The sequence below is a fragment of the Hypanus sabinus genome, unplaced genomic scaffold (assembly GCF_030144855.1).
Source record: "Hypanus sabinus isolate sHypSab1 unplaced genomic scaffold, sHypSab1.hap1 scaffold_80, whole genome shotgun sequence".
Classification (NCBI taxonomy): domain Eukaryota; kingdom Metazoa; phylum Chordata; class Chondrichthyes; order Myliobatiformes; family Dasyatidae; genus Hypanus; species Hypanus sabinus.
In genome coordinates this window covers 79,738-92,745 of record NW_026781651.1, presented here as the reverse complement: position 1 = coordinate 92,745, position 13,008 = coordinate 79,738, and the positions used below count along the sequence as shown (strand labels likewise).

The window sequence follows — 13,008 nt, the reverse complement described above, 5'->3', positions numbered from 1 at the left end:
CAATTATGCGTGTTTTGTTGAGATTGTACTTGGAATCCCACTCCCCATACTAACAGGGTTATATAGACCAAAGAACGAACTGTCGGAGGAACTCAGTGGGTCGGGCAGCATCTGTGGAGAGAAATGAACCGTTAACATTTCAGGCTGAGACCTTCCTTCTGGACTGAGAGTGGACAGAAATAGTCAGAAAAAAGAGGTGAGGGGTACGGATGGGGCAAGAGATGTGGAGTGAGAGTTGGATATATGCGAGGGAGGAGGTGGGAAGGTGGAAATAGTGACGGGGTGCAGGGTGAGTGGTTGAGGCAACACGGGGCAGAAGAAAATGGAAATTAATTCCACAGAGGATTAACAAAGAGGTTAGAGAATGTTTGTTATAGAGAGTGCAATGAAGATTCACCAGACTGATCCCTGGAGTGGTGGGGTCATCATATGAAGAAAGATCAAATGTGATAACCCTTTCATTTAGAGAATTGAGGACTGAGAGGTGAACATTGAAATGCACAACATCATTACCGATTGAACCAGGGATCCCAGTCTCTGCAAAAGGGAGTGGATGCCTAGATTATATTAAAAAAAAACTCATGTATTTTTTTTTAACGTTACCTGCTCTCCCAGTTTTACACTTACCCTGGTCCTTCACACACCCTTACACCTTAAGATTCAGCCCAGTAGCAACAGTCAGCAATTCATTCATTTTGGCTTTTACTAATGCCTCAGGGGTTGGCGTTTCCAGAAATTTATCAGTATCCATTGCTGCTGATTTCCACACACAAATAAATCAAAAGGGATTTCCCCAATCAAATCGATAATAAATCGATCAATAGACCCCAAATTTGGTCCTATCCCAGACGCAGGCCCCAAATTTGTTATGAACCTTAATGCTTTAGAAACGAGCCAGCAGCAATAGACTACACCTGGAGTCTGGTTTTGATGTTAAAACCACTATCTTTAATAGAATCTACTTAAAAAAATTGCAAATTAAACAAGATAAACAGAAGTTAACAGTGTTATGTGTATAGACGTGTGTAAATATAACTCCCAAACTATTGAGCTCAGGGGAAACAAAGCTTGGAGTCTTGAGATGGTAAAGTGCGAAAGTTCAGTTCATCCACAGAATAGATGATAATCCAGGGTAAATATCAAGAGAAGGCAATTATGTCAAATTCCACAGGTTCCATGGTGGTAAAATGAGAGGACAGTTGCTGTATACTTTATCTGTCATCATTCCAAATCCACATATGAATTATTACCGAAAGTGACTTGTCACAAGGGGTATTGTCTTCAAATGAATTACCACACCACATCTAGGCAAGGGTTAAGACGTCAGTGGTCTTCACAGGATACCTCAAAACAGATCCACTGATATGGATCAAACAGGGTCACAACCACACATTCGAAGTATGGTGAATTGATAATTAACCTACCATTGTGGGCATAGGAAAGTTCTAAAGAGCGACCCTGTGGTGAACTACATATACCTGACTGGACACGTCCCGATCCCCCCCCTTGCTGACTGCTCCTATGTCCTCCCACAGACCCCTGTATAAAGGAGATTGGAGGCACGGCTCCTTGATCTCTTGCTGTTCTGCTGCTGAGAGTGTTCAATTTTTCAGCTAATAAAAGCCCATATCTCGCCTCAGGTCTCCGAGAGTTATTGATGGCGCATCAGACCCTTGGCCGCTGGTTCCTGGATTTTGATCCTTCCGTTTTTCCTCCTTCTGACTCAGAGTGTCTGTGTCATCGGTTAAAACTAAACAAGCTGCGAGCGATGTAAATAAGCTGTAAGTCAGACTGATTCACCTTCTTAATCTCTGTCTCTCTCTTCAAATGACAGTCCACAGCAAATGAAACCTAGGGATTCATAACAATGGCCACTCCCCATTGTGAACTTGCTGATGTCTCTGCAGGGTGGAAGAGCGAGTGAATCTCTTCCCACATACTGAGCAGGGGAATGGCCTCTCCCCAGTGTGAACTCGCTGGTGATTCTGTAGGGTGGATGAATGAGTGAATCTCTTCCCACATTCTGAGCAAGTGAACGGCTTCTTCCCAGTGTGAATTCGATGATGACTCTGTAGGTCAGATGACCGAGTGAATCTCTTCCCACAGACTGAGCAGGTGAATGGCTTCTCCCCAGTGTGAACTCGCTGGTGTCTCTGTAGGGTGGATGAATGTGTGAATCTCTTTCCACAGACTGAGCAGGGGAATGGTCTCTCATCAGTATGAACTCGCTGATGACTCAGTAGTTGGGATGACTGTGCAAATCCCTTCCCACATTCTGAACAGGTGAACGGCTTCTCCCCAGTGTGAACTCGCTGATGACTCTGTAGGTTGGATGGATCAGTGAATCCCTTCCCACAGACTGAGCAGGTGAACGGCTTCTCCCTAGTGTGAACTCGCTGATGACTCAGTAGTTGGGATAACTGAGTAAATCCCTTCCCACATTCTGAACAGGTGAACGGCTTCTCCCCAGTGTGAACTCGCAGATGACTCTGTACTTGGGATGACTGAGTGAATCTCTTCCCACAGACTGAGCAGGTGAATGGCTTCTCCCCAGTGTGAACTCGCTGATGATTCTGTAGGGTGGATGAATGAGAGAATCTCTTCCCACAGACTGAGCAGGTGAACGGCCTCTCCCCAGTGTGAACTTGCTGATGACTCTGTAGGTTGGATGACCGAGTGAAACCTTTCCCACAGACTGAGCAGGTGAAAGGCTTCTGCCCAGTGTGAACGCGCTGGTGACTATGCAGGGTGGATGAAGCAGTAAATCCTTTCCCACATTCTGAGCAGGTGAACGGCTTCTCCCCAGTGTGAACTCGCTGATGTACCAGTAGGGTGGATGACTCACTGAATCCTTTCCCACATTCTGAGCAGGTAAATGGTTTCTCCCCAGTGTGAACTCTCTGGTGTCTCCGTAGGTTGGATAAATGAGTGAACCCTTTCCCACATTCTGAGCAGGTGAACGGCTTCTCTCCAGTGTGAACTCGCTGATGACTCTGTAGGGTGGATGAATCAGTGAATCCTTTCCCACACTCAGAGCAGGTGAACGGCTTCTCTCCAGTGTGAACTCGCTGATGACTCTGTCGGGTGGATGAATCAGTGAATCCTTTCCCACACTCAGAGCAGGTGAACGGCTTCTCCCCAGTGTGAACTCGCTGGTGACTCTGCAGGTTGGATAACTCAGTGAATTCTTTCCCACATTCTGAGCAGGTGAACGGCTTCTCCCCAGTGTGAACTCGATGATGTCTCTGTAGGTTGGATGGATCAGTGAATCTCTTCTCACAGACTGAGCAGGTGAAAGGCCTCTCCCCAGTGTGAACTCGCTCGTGACTCTGTAGGTGGGATAACCGAGTAAATCCCTTTCCACAGACAGAGCAGGTGAACGGCTTCTCCCCAGTGTGAACTCGCTGATGTACCAGTAGGGTGGATGACTCAGTGAATCTCTTCCCACAGACTGAGCAGATGTATGGCTTCTCCCCAGTATGAACTCGCTGGTGTTTCCATAGGGTGGAAGAGTGAGTGAATCTCTTATCACAGACTGAGCAGGTGAACGGCCGCTCCCTGGTGTGAACTCGCTGGTGAGCCATTAGGTCAAATGACTGAGTGAATCCTTTCCCAGAAATTCAGCAGATGACCAGCCTCTGCCCAGTGTGGTGTGAACTGACTGGTGTGTCCACAGATGGGAAGACCAACTGAATCCTTTCTCACACACAGAACAGATGAATGGCCTTGCCCAGTGTGAACTTGTACCTTCCAATTGAGATAACTGAGTGAATCCATTCCCACTTTCTGAGCAAGTGAATGGCCTTTTTCCTGTGTAAAATGACGGGCTTGCCAGTTGGTCAAATGACCAAGTTAATCCCTCCCCACAGTGTGAGTAGGAAGGATGGTCGATTGAATCCCTTGCTCCACTTATTAAATATCTAGACAGAGTCAACAAAACTGGTGTGCCATGTTTGAGCTTCCTGGAGACAAATTTCTTCTCATTTTTAACCTGTAAAAAGATATACAGAATCCATCAATGGGTTTAGGACAACATTACAGATGAGATTACTTGAGTTGCCAAGCTTTGATCTGGTATCACACTGTTACAGTGAGGTTAATCCCAAGTTAGACAGATAAATACTGGCAGACCACAGTATGTGCGCTTGCAATACTGTGCGTCAGACAGAGTGGTCAGCAACACTGGGGCTCCACAGGGGACTGTCCTGTCTCCCTTTGTCTTCATCATCTATACCTCAGACTTCAACTACACCACAGAGTCTTGCCATCTTCAGAAGTTTTCTGATGACTCTACCATCGTTGGATGCATCAGCAAGGGAGATGAGGCTGAGTACAGGGCTACAGTGGGAAAACTGTCACATGGTGTGAGCAGAATCATCTGCAGCTTAATGTGAAAAAGACTAAGGAGCTGGTGGTGGACCTGAGGGGGGTTAAGGCACCAGATACCCCTGTTTCCATCCAAAGGGTCACTGTGAACATGGTGGAGGATTACAAGTACCTGGGGATACGAATTGACAATAAACTGGACTGGTCAAAGAACTCTGAGGCTGTCTACAAGAATGGTCAAAGCCGTCTCTATTTCCTGAGGAGACTGAGGTCCTTTAACATCTGCCAGATGATGCTGAGGATGTTCTACGAGTCTACGGTGGCCAGTGCTATCATGTTTGCTGTTGTGTGCTGGGGCAGTAGACTGAGGGAAGCAGACAGCAACAGAATCAACAAACTCACTCGTAAGGCCAGTGATGTTGTGGGGGTGGAACTCGACTCTCTGACGGTGGTGTCTGAAAAGATGATGCTGTCCAAATTGCATGCCATCTTGGAAAATGTCTCCCATCCATTCTATAATGTACTGGTTAGGCACAGGAGTACATTCAGACAGAGACTCATTCCACTGAGATGCAACACTGAGTGTCACAGGAAGTCATTCCAGCCTGTGGCCGTCATACTTTACAACTCCTCCTTCAGAATGTCAGACACTCTGAGCCAATAGGCTGGTCCTGGACTTATTTCCACTTTGCATAACTTATTATCATTTAATTATTTTTGGTTTTATTTTGCTATATTTCTACTCTATTCTTGGTTGGTGCAACTGTAACAAAATCCAAATTCCCTCGGGATCAATAAAGTATGTCTGTCTGTCTGAAATCATCTCCTGACTGGACAGTGTGCTGGTATCTGGAATGACCATCAATTCTCTGATGTTCTTCCTGTCTCTATAAGAATGGGGCATTTTATACCCTGTTTATACCCAGTTTATACCCTGGCTCCGTTTGACTCTCTCCATTGGTATTATTCCCTGTTCCTGCTGAGCTGCATGGGTGCCTGGCCCCACAGTAACTGAAACAGTCTCACACAAATAGTCTCTTGACGTGCAGCTGGGATTTTCTTTTATGTATTATTAACTTAATGTGCCACAGTTTTAACGCCATATAAAAATTCCTGCTGAAATGACTGGTTGGTCCGCACAGCTGTTAAAAGGACTTAGGGTGAATTTTTGTATTATTTCAGGTTGTTGTCACAGTCATAGAAAATTTCAACACAGAAACAGGCCCTTTGGGCCATCTAGTTTGTGCTGAACTATTCAAACTGTCCACTCCCAATCCAGGTACCTACACGAACCTCTTAAATGTTAAAATCAAGCTCGCATGCACCACTTGTGCTAGCTGCTCATTCCACATCCGGAAGACCGTCTGTGTGAAGAAGTTCCCCTCATGCTTCCCTTAACGTTTCATGTTTCACCCTTAACCCATGTCCTCTTGTTGTCTCAGTGGAGAAAGCCAGCTTGCATTTACGCTATCTATCCCCCTCTACCACAATCAAATCTCCCCTCAATCTTCTACATTCCAGAGAATAAAGTCCTGACCTGTTCAATCTTTCCTTATAACCCAAGTTCTCCAGACCTGGCAACATCCTTGTGAAATTTCTCTGAACTCTCTGAAACTCTTTTACATCTTTCCTGTAGGTAGGTGACCAAAACTGCACACAATAATCCAAATTAGGCCTCACCAATGTCTTCTACAAGTCAACATAACATTCATCTATTGTCAGTATTTGGTTCATCAAAGACAATGGGCTGAAATCTTTTTTTCCATCTCTTTCTAACCGTGATACCACTTTCAGTGAATTAAGGACTTGTATTCCCAGGTCCCTTTCTTCTACAACACTCCTCTGTGCCCGACCAGTCACTGTGAAAGACCTCCCTTGGTAGGTCAGACCAAAGTTCAACAACTCACACATGTCTGCATTAAATTCCATTTTCCATTTCTCAATCCATTTTCCTAGTGGGTCCAGATCACAGTGCAAGCTATGATAGTCCTCCTCGCTGACCACTACACCACCAATCTTCGTTTGATCTACAGATCTGCTAATCCAGTTAAACACACTATGCACTAGAATACCGATATAGATGACAGACAACAACAAATCCAGCACTGATCTCTGTGGCACACCACTAATCAGAGGCCTCCAGTCAGAGAGGCAACCATCTGCTACCACACTCTGGCTTCTGCCAAAGTCGGTGTCTCATTCAATTTACTATCTCATCTTGAATGCTGAGTGACTGAAACTTCTTGACCAACCTCCCATATGAGACTTTGTCAAGTGTCTTGCTAAGGTCCATGTAGACAACATCTACTGCCTTGCCTTCATCCACTTCCCTGATAACTTCCTCGAGAGACTCTATAAGATTAGTTAAACATGACCTACCATGCACAAAGCCATGCTGTCTATGCTTAATCAGTCCACATCTATCCAAATACTTGTATGTCTGGGTCCAGCACATAATGTAACTACTGATGTCAAGCTCATCAATGTACAATTTCCTAGTTTATTTTCAGAGCCTTTCTCAAACAGTGGAACAACATTGGCTGTCCTCCAATCCTCCAGTCCCTCACCTGTCACTGAGGATTATTTAAATGTCTCTGCTTGTGCCCTGACAGTTTCTGCACTTGTCCGCCGCAGAGTCCCAGGAAACAACCTGTCAGGCCTTGCAGATTTATCCACGCTAATTTGCCTTAAGACAGCAAACACCTCCACCTCTGTCATCTGCACAAGGTCCATGAAGTTGTTGCTGCTTTGCCTCACTTCTATAGACTCTGTGTCCATCTCCAGTGTAAATACAGATGCAGAAATAATCTCCCCCCATCTACTTTGTCTCTTCATATGGATTACCATTCTGATCTTGCAGAGGATTAATTTTTTCCCTTGCAATCTATTTGCTCTAAACATATCTGCAGGATCCCTGAGGATTCTCCTTCACCTTCTCTGCCCAGGCAAGCTCATGCCTTCTTTTATTTCTTTCATAAGTGTTCACTTGAATTTCCTGTATTTCATAAGAACCCCATTTGTTCCTGTCTGCCTGTACCTGGTATGCACCTCCTTTTTATTGATCTGGGAGAGGAAAGCCAAAGATGTGAGAGAGCTGCATGGAGGGAGGTGGGGGTAAGGGGGGCTAAACTAAACTTGCAGGGGGAATGGGAGCCTGAATAACAGAACAGATAGTGGAGGGGTGATGGAGACAGTTGGTGTTCAGTCCTCAGACAAAGTCAGGAATGAAAAAGTTGAGCATGGTTCAGTGAATATGCTGAGCCCTGTATATTTCAATACCAGTGTAGGAAAGGTGGATGTGTTCAGGGCATGGATCAACACCTGGAATTAACACTAGGATCTGGCAACTGTGGACTGGGACAGGCTGCTTTATGGCAAAGGTGTGTTTGGTAAATGGGAGTCCTTCAAAGCCAAATTTTTAAAGTACAAAGCGGGAATTTGCTTCTCAGAATAAAAAGTGAAGATAAAAACTGTAGGGAACCTTGGATTTCAAGAGATATTGAGACCCTGGTGAAGCATAAAATGAAGTTGTATAACAGGGATAGGCAGGATAAGAAATGCAAGAGAACACATAAGAAATAAATCCAGATGGCTAAAAGAAGGCATGAGATTGTCCTGCAGAAATGATGAATCATAATCCACAGGGTTTCTCGAGATAGATCAAGAGCAAAATGATTGCAAGGCACAAAGCTGTTCCTCTGGAAGACCGGAATGGCAATCCACATGTGGAATGAAAGCACATGGGGGAGATCTTAAATATTTTTTCATCTATGTTTACTCAGGAGATGGAGAAAGGCTCTATGGGAGTGTGGAAAAGTGGCATTAAAATCATGGAACCTGCACAGATTAAAGAAAAACAGTTATTTCGCTGTTCAACGTAGAACATAGAAATCTACAGCATGTTCTGGAGTATTGTGTGCAGTTTTGGTCTCCAAATTTGCGGAAGGATATTCTTGCTATGGAGGGAGTGCAGCATACGTTCACAAGATTAATCCCTGGAATAGTGGGACTGTCAGATGTTGAAAGATTGGAGCCACTGGGCTTGTATAAACTGGAATTTAGAAGGATGAAAGTGGATCTGATTGAAACTTATAAGAACATTAAGGGATTGGACACGCTGGAGGCAGGAAGCATGTTCCCGCTGATGGGTGAGTCCAGAGCTTGAGCCCACAGTTTAAGAATAAGCAGTAGGCCATTTAGAACAGAGATGCCTAAACTTTTTCACCCAGAGAGTGGTGGATATGTGGAATGCTCTGCCCCGGAAGGCAGTGGAGGCCAAGTCTCTGAATGCATTTAAGAGAGAGTTAGATAGACACCTTACAGTGGGGTCAAGGGATATGGAGAGAGGGCAGAAATGGGGTACTGATTGTGTATGATCTGCCATGATCACAGTGAATGGCGGTGCTGGCTAGAAGGTCTGAAAGGCCTACTCCTGCACCTAATATCTATTGTCTATTGTTCCAGGCCATTCAGCCCACAATGTTGTGCCAACCATGTAACTTACTCTAGAAACTGCGTAGAATTTCCGTAGTGCATAGACCTCTATTTTTCTAAGCTCCATATTCCTATCTAAGAGGCTGTTAAAAGACCCTATTGTATCTGCATTGACCACCGCTGCTGGCAGTGCATTACACACAGCCACCACTTTCTGTGCAAAAAATAATAACCCTGACATCCCCTCGGTATCTATTTTCAAGCACCTTAAAACTATGCCCCTTCATGTTAGCCATTTCAACCCTGAGAATAAACCTCTGGCTATCCACACAATCAATGCCCCTCATCATCTTATACACCTAAAAAATGCACTAAACAGAGACAAGGAAATTATACATTGCATTGAGGAATTGGTAGAAGTATAGAAGTTAGTTTTTTTTTACACAGAGATTGGTGAGTGTGTGGAACGGGCTGCCAGCAGCCCTGGTGGACGCAGAAGCGAAAGGGTCTTTTAAGGGACTCCTGGATGGATACCTGGAGCTTAGAAAATTAGAGGGCTATGGCGAAGGTAAGGATATGTTTGGCACAGCTTTGTGTGCCAAAAGGCCTGTATTGTTCTGTAGGTTTTCTATGTTCCTGTGTAGAAAAAATATAAGGGCATAGAACGGGTAAATTCAAGCAGGCTTTTTCAACTGATGTTAAGTGTGATGACAACCAGAAGTGATGGGTTAAGTGGGGAGGTGAAATTTATGGGGAACATGTGTAAAACCTCTTCACTGAATTGGCCGTGAGAGTGTGGAAAAGATGCCAGCACAAGTGCTGAACATGAGCTCAATTTTACCACTTAAGAGAAGTTTGGATGGGAGCCTGGATGGTAGGGGGATGGTATGGTTCCAGTGCAGGTAGTTGCATTAGACAGCTTTAATGTTCTTTTGGCAATGACAAAATGGGCCAAATAGCCTGTTCCTGTACTGAACATCTCCACATTTCTATGACAGAGAAGCTGGCCAAACTTGTTTGGAAGGGAAAAGGTAGGAGTGACAATGGAGCAGCAATGGCTGGAGTTTCTGGGAGCAATTCGGGACCTGAATGATCGATACATTCCAAAGAAGTGGAAGCATTGAAAAGGCAGGAGGACACAACCGTGGCTGGAATAAGAAGACAAAGCCAACAGAAACACCTAAGAGAGGGCAAACAAAAGAGCAAAAACTATTAGGAAGCTTTTAGAAACAAAGCTTTAGAAACAAAGTTTCTAAAACAAAAAGTCAGATGAGCTCAGGGCGTGGCATTATGATACTGTAGCCATTAATGAGTCTTGGTAGCACCCAGCAGTCTGAGATATTTAGAGGAACAAAATACCCAGGGCCTCAATATCTCTCGAAAACCACGGTTCCCTGCACCAGTTACCTGACAACTTTTATTTTGGCAGGCATATACAAACTCTATACCCTCACTTCTGAAGAACTCCCACTTGCAAGTACTGCTTTTCGAGAAAAACAGCCTGTCCCAATCCACACTTGTTAGATCTTTCTGATACCATCAGAATTGACCTTTCTCCAATTTAGAGTCTCAACTCATCATCCAGCCCGCTTTTTTTTCCATATTTACTTGGACTCTTATGTTGTTACGATTGCTAGATATGAAGTGTTTCCATACACTAATTTCAGTCACTAACAATGGATCTTTTCCTAACAGCTTATTGCACACTTCTACGTCGGGAATTCTACATCCTGATTAAGGGCACATTTGACAAACTCTACCCCATTTATAGACAATAGACAATAGGTGCAGAAGTAGACCATTCGGCCCCTCGAGTCTGCACCACCATTCTGAGACCATGGCTGATCATTCACTATCAATACCAAGTCCCTGCCTTGTCCCCATATCCCTTGATTCCCCTATCCATCAGATATCTATCTAGCTCCTTCTTGAAAGCATCCAGAGAATTGGCCTCCACCGTCTCCCAAGGCAGTGCATTCCACACCTGCACAACTCTCTGGGAGAAGAAGCTCTTCCTCAACTCTGTTTTAAATAACTGACCTCTTATTCTCAATCCATGCCCTCTGGTACTGGACTCTCCCAACATCTGGAACATATTTCCTGCCTCAATCCTATCAAATCCTTTAATTATCTTAAACGTTTCAATCAGATCCCCTCTCAATCTCCTCAATTCCAGCGTGTACAAGCCCAATCTCTCCAATCTCTCTGCGTGAGACAGCCCTGCCATCCCAGAAATCAACCTAGTGAATCTACGTGGCACTTCTTCAATTGCCAGAATTTCCTTCCTTAAACCTGGAGACCAAAACTGTACACAATATTCCAGGGGTAGTCTCACCAGGGCCCTGTACAAATGCAAAAGAACATCCTTGTTCTTGTATTCAATTCCCCTTGTAACAAAGGCCAACATTCCATTTGGTCCTTATATATATAAAAAGTTAAAATCTCTTACTATATCAACCTTTGTTTCTTAGCATAGCCTGCAATCTCTGCAAAGTTTGCTCTTCTAAATCTCTCAGAGTGTTGGGTGCAACCAAGTCCCAATAATGGCTACAATATCACAATTCCCTGTCCTGAGCTGATCGGGCGTTCCTACAATGCTTCTTGCATTGTGATATACACAGCTCAGCACATTCATCGCACCATGCTCAACCATTTGTCTGCTGACTCTATCTGAGTTTTGAACAACGTTTGTCTGGGTGTCAAGAAAGCAACCTCTCCCTCAATGTCACAAAAACAAGGGAACTGGTTGTGGACTACAAAGGGAATGGAGACAGGCTAACCCCTATTGATATCAATGGATCTGGGGTTGAGAACATATGGACATTTGACTTTCCTCTGCCAGGTAATCCCCCCAACAGTTTACAAAGTGGTCTACCTGTTGTTGTATGAGATGACCCCAAGAGTACTCTGTGACGGCTATTTAACCTCATTCCCCTTTCTAACTCTCACCCAGTTTACTGTGTCCTGCACCTTGGGTGTAACTCACCTCTCTTGATGTTATAACTGTCACCCCCTCCAACTCCTAGATGATCCAGAATTCATCCATTTCCAGCTTCAGCTCCTTAAAGTGCAGGGTTACAGGCTGCAGCTGGATGCACGTCTTGTAGGTGATGGTATCAGGGACACTGGAGGTCTCCCCTCCTTCCCACCAATGTCCCGTCTAATTTGTAATGACCGGTGTGCTGAAACACCTTGTGCTGTGCAATTTTTACCCACTGACAACAAGACGTGCACACTGAATTTTAAATAGGGAGGTACTTCTTTTAACAGCTAGCAACTCACTGTCGATAAGAACTTTGATCTCCTCTGGGATTGATCGAGTTCATAGGCACTCTCACACAAACTATGTAACAGGCCTGTTGTGGGTTATGAAGGATTTTCTCACTAGAACTTTTGCAAACCGTCCATATGTGATTTGCTTGCTAAATGATACTATCAAAGGTCAGATTTCCAAATATCACTCCCCACTTGCAAATTCTCCAGCAAATTTTGCATCACCACAATACTGCAACACCAGTTTCCGTATTGTACATAAGTATTTCCCCTGAACCCTCCCCCAAGTGACAGATGGTGGTGAACTGAGGGATGGCAATGCCAATGAATATGAAGGGAAGGGCAGTAGTCTGTCTCATTGGAGTCTGGCACATTTGTAATGTGAAAGCTGCTTTTTCCCCAGGACAAAGTTGTTTGATATCATTACGTACCCAGAGAGAATGGGACAAAACATGTTCTCACCGGTAGAAAAGGGCAGAACGAGAGGAGGTAGCTCTAGCAACACACACAAAATGCTGGAGGAGCTCAGCAGGCCAGGCAGCATCTATGGAAAAGAGTACTAATGCTGAGTTCCTCCGGCATTTTGTGTGTGTTGCTTGGATTTCCAGCATCTGCAGATTTTCTCTTGTTTGTGATCGGAGATAGAACCAAGGTGATTTTCTCAACTGCTGATGTAAAAGATTTTGTTCCCTTTCTCCGAGTTCCTAATCCTTGCATTTAGATAGCTGGAGCTCAGCTCTGTCTGAGAGATCCATCTGTTCCCATTCCCTCATCAACCGGAAGCTCCCCGGGGCCCGTGTACGGATCGCGGGGCTGAGAGAGAGGGAAGAGGGCAGGACTGTCCCAGGATTGCGGCTACGATATCCGGAGTTCCCAGCAAATGTCCCGCAGTCGGTGTTTAAAATAGCAGCCCGGAAAATCATTCCTACCTTTACCGATCCTCCGGAGCGCCTTTGTGTACGGCGCGCATGCGTG

General features: G+C 44.8%; 1 pseudogene; it reads right to left on the bottom strand.

Annotated features, from left to right (window-relative positions):
* LOC132390183 (zinc finger protein 721-like) overlaps positions 1–13,008 on the bottom strand; it is a 641,047-nt pseudogene extending 628,039 nt beyond the window's left edge.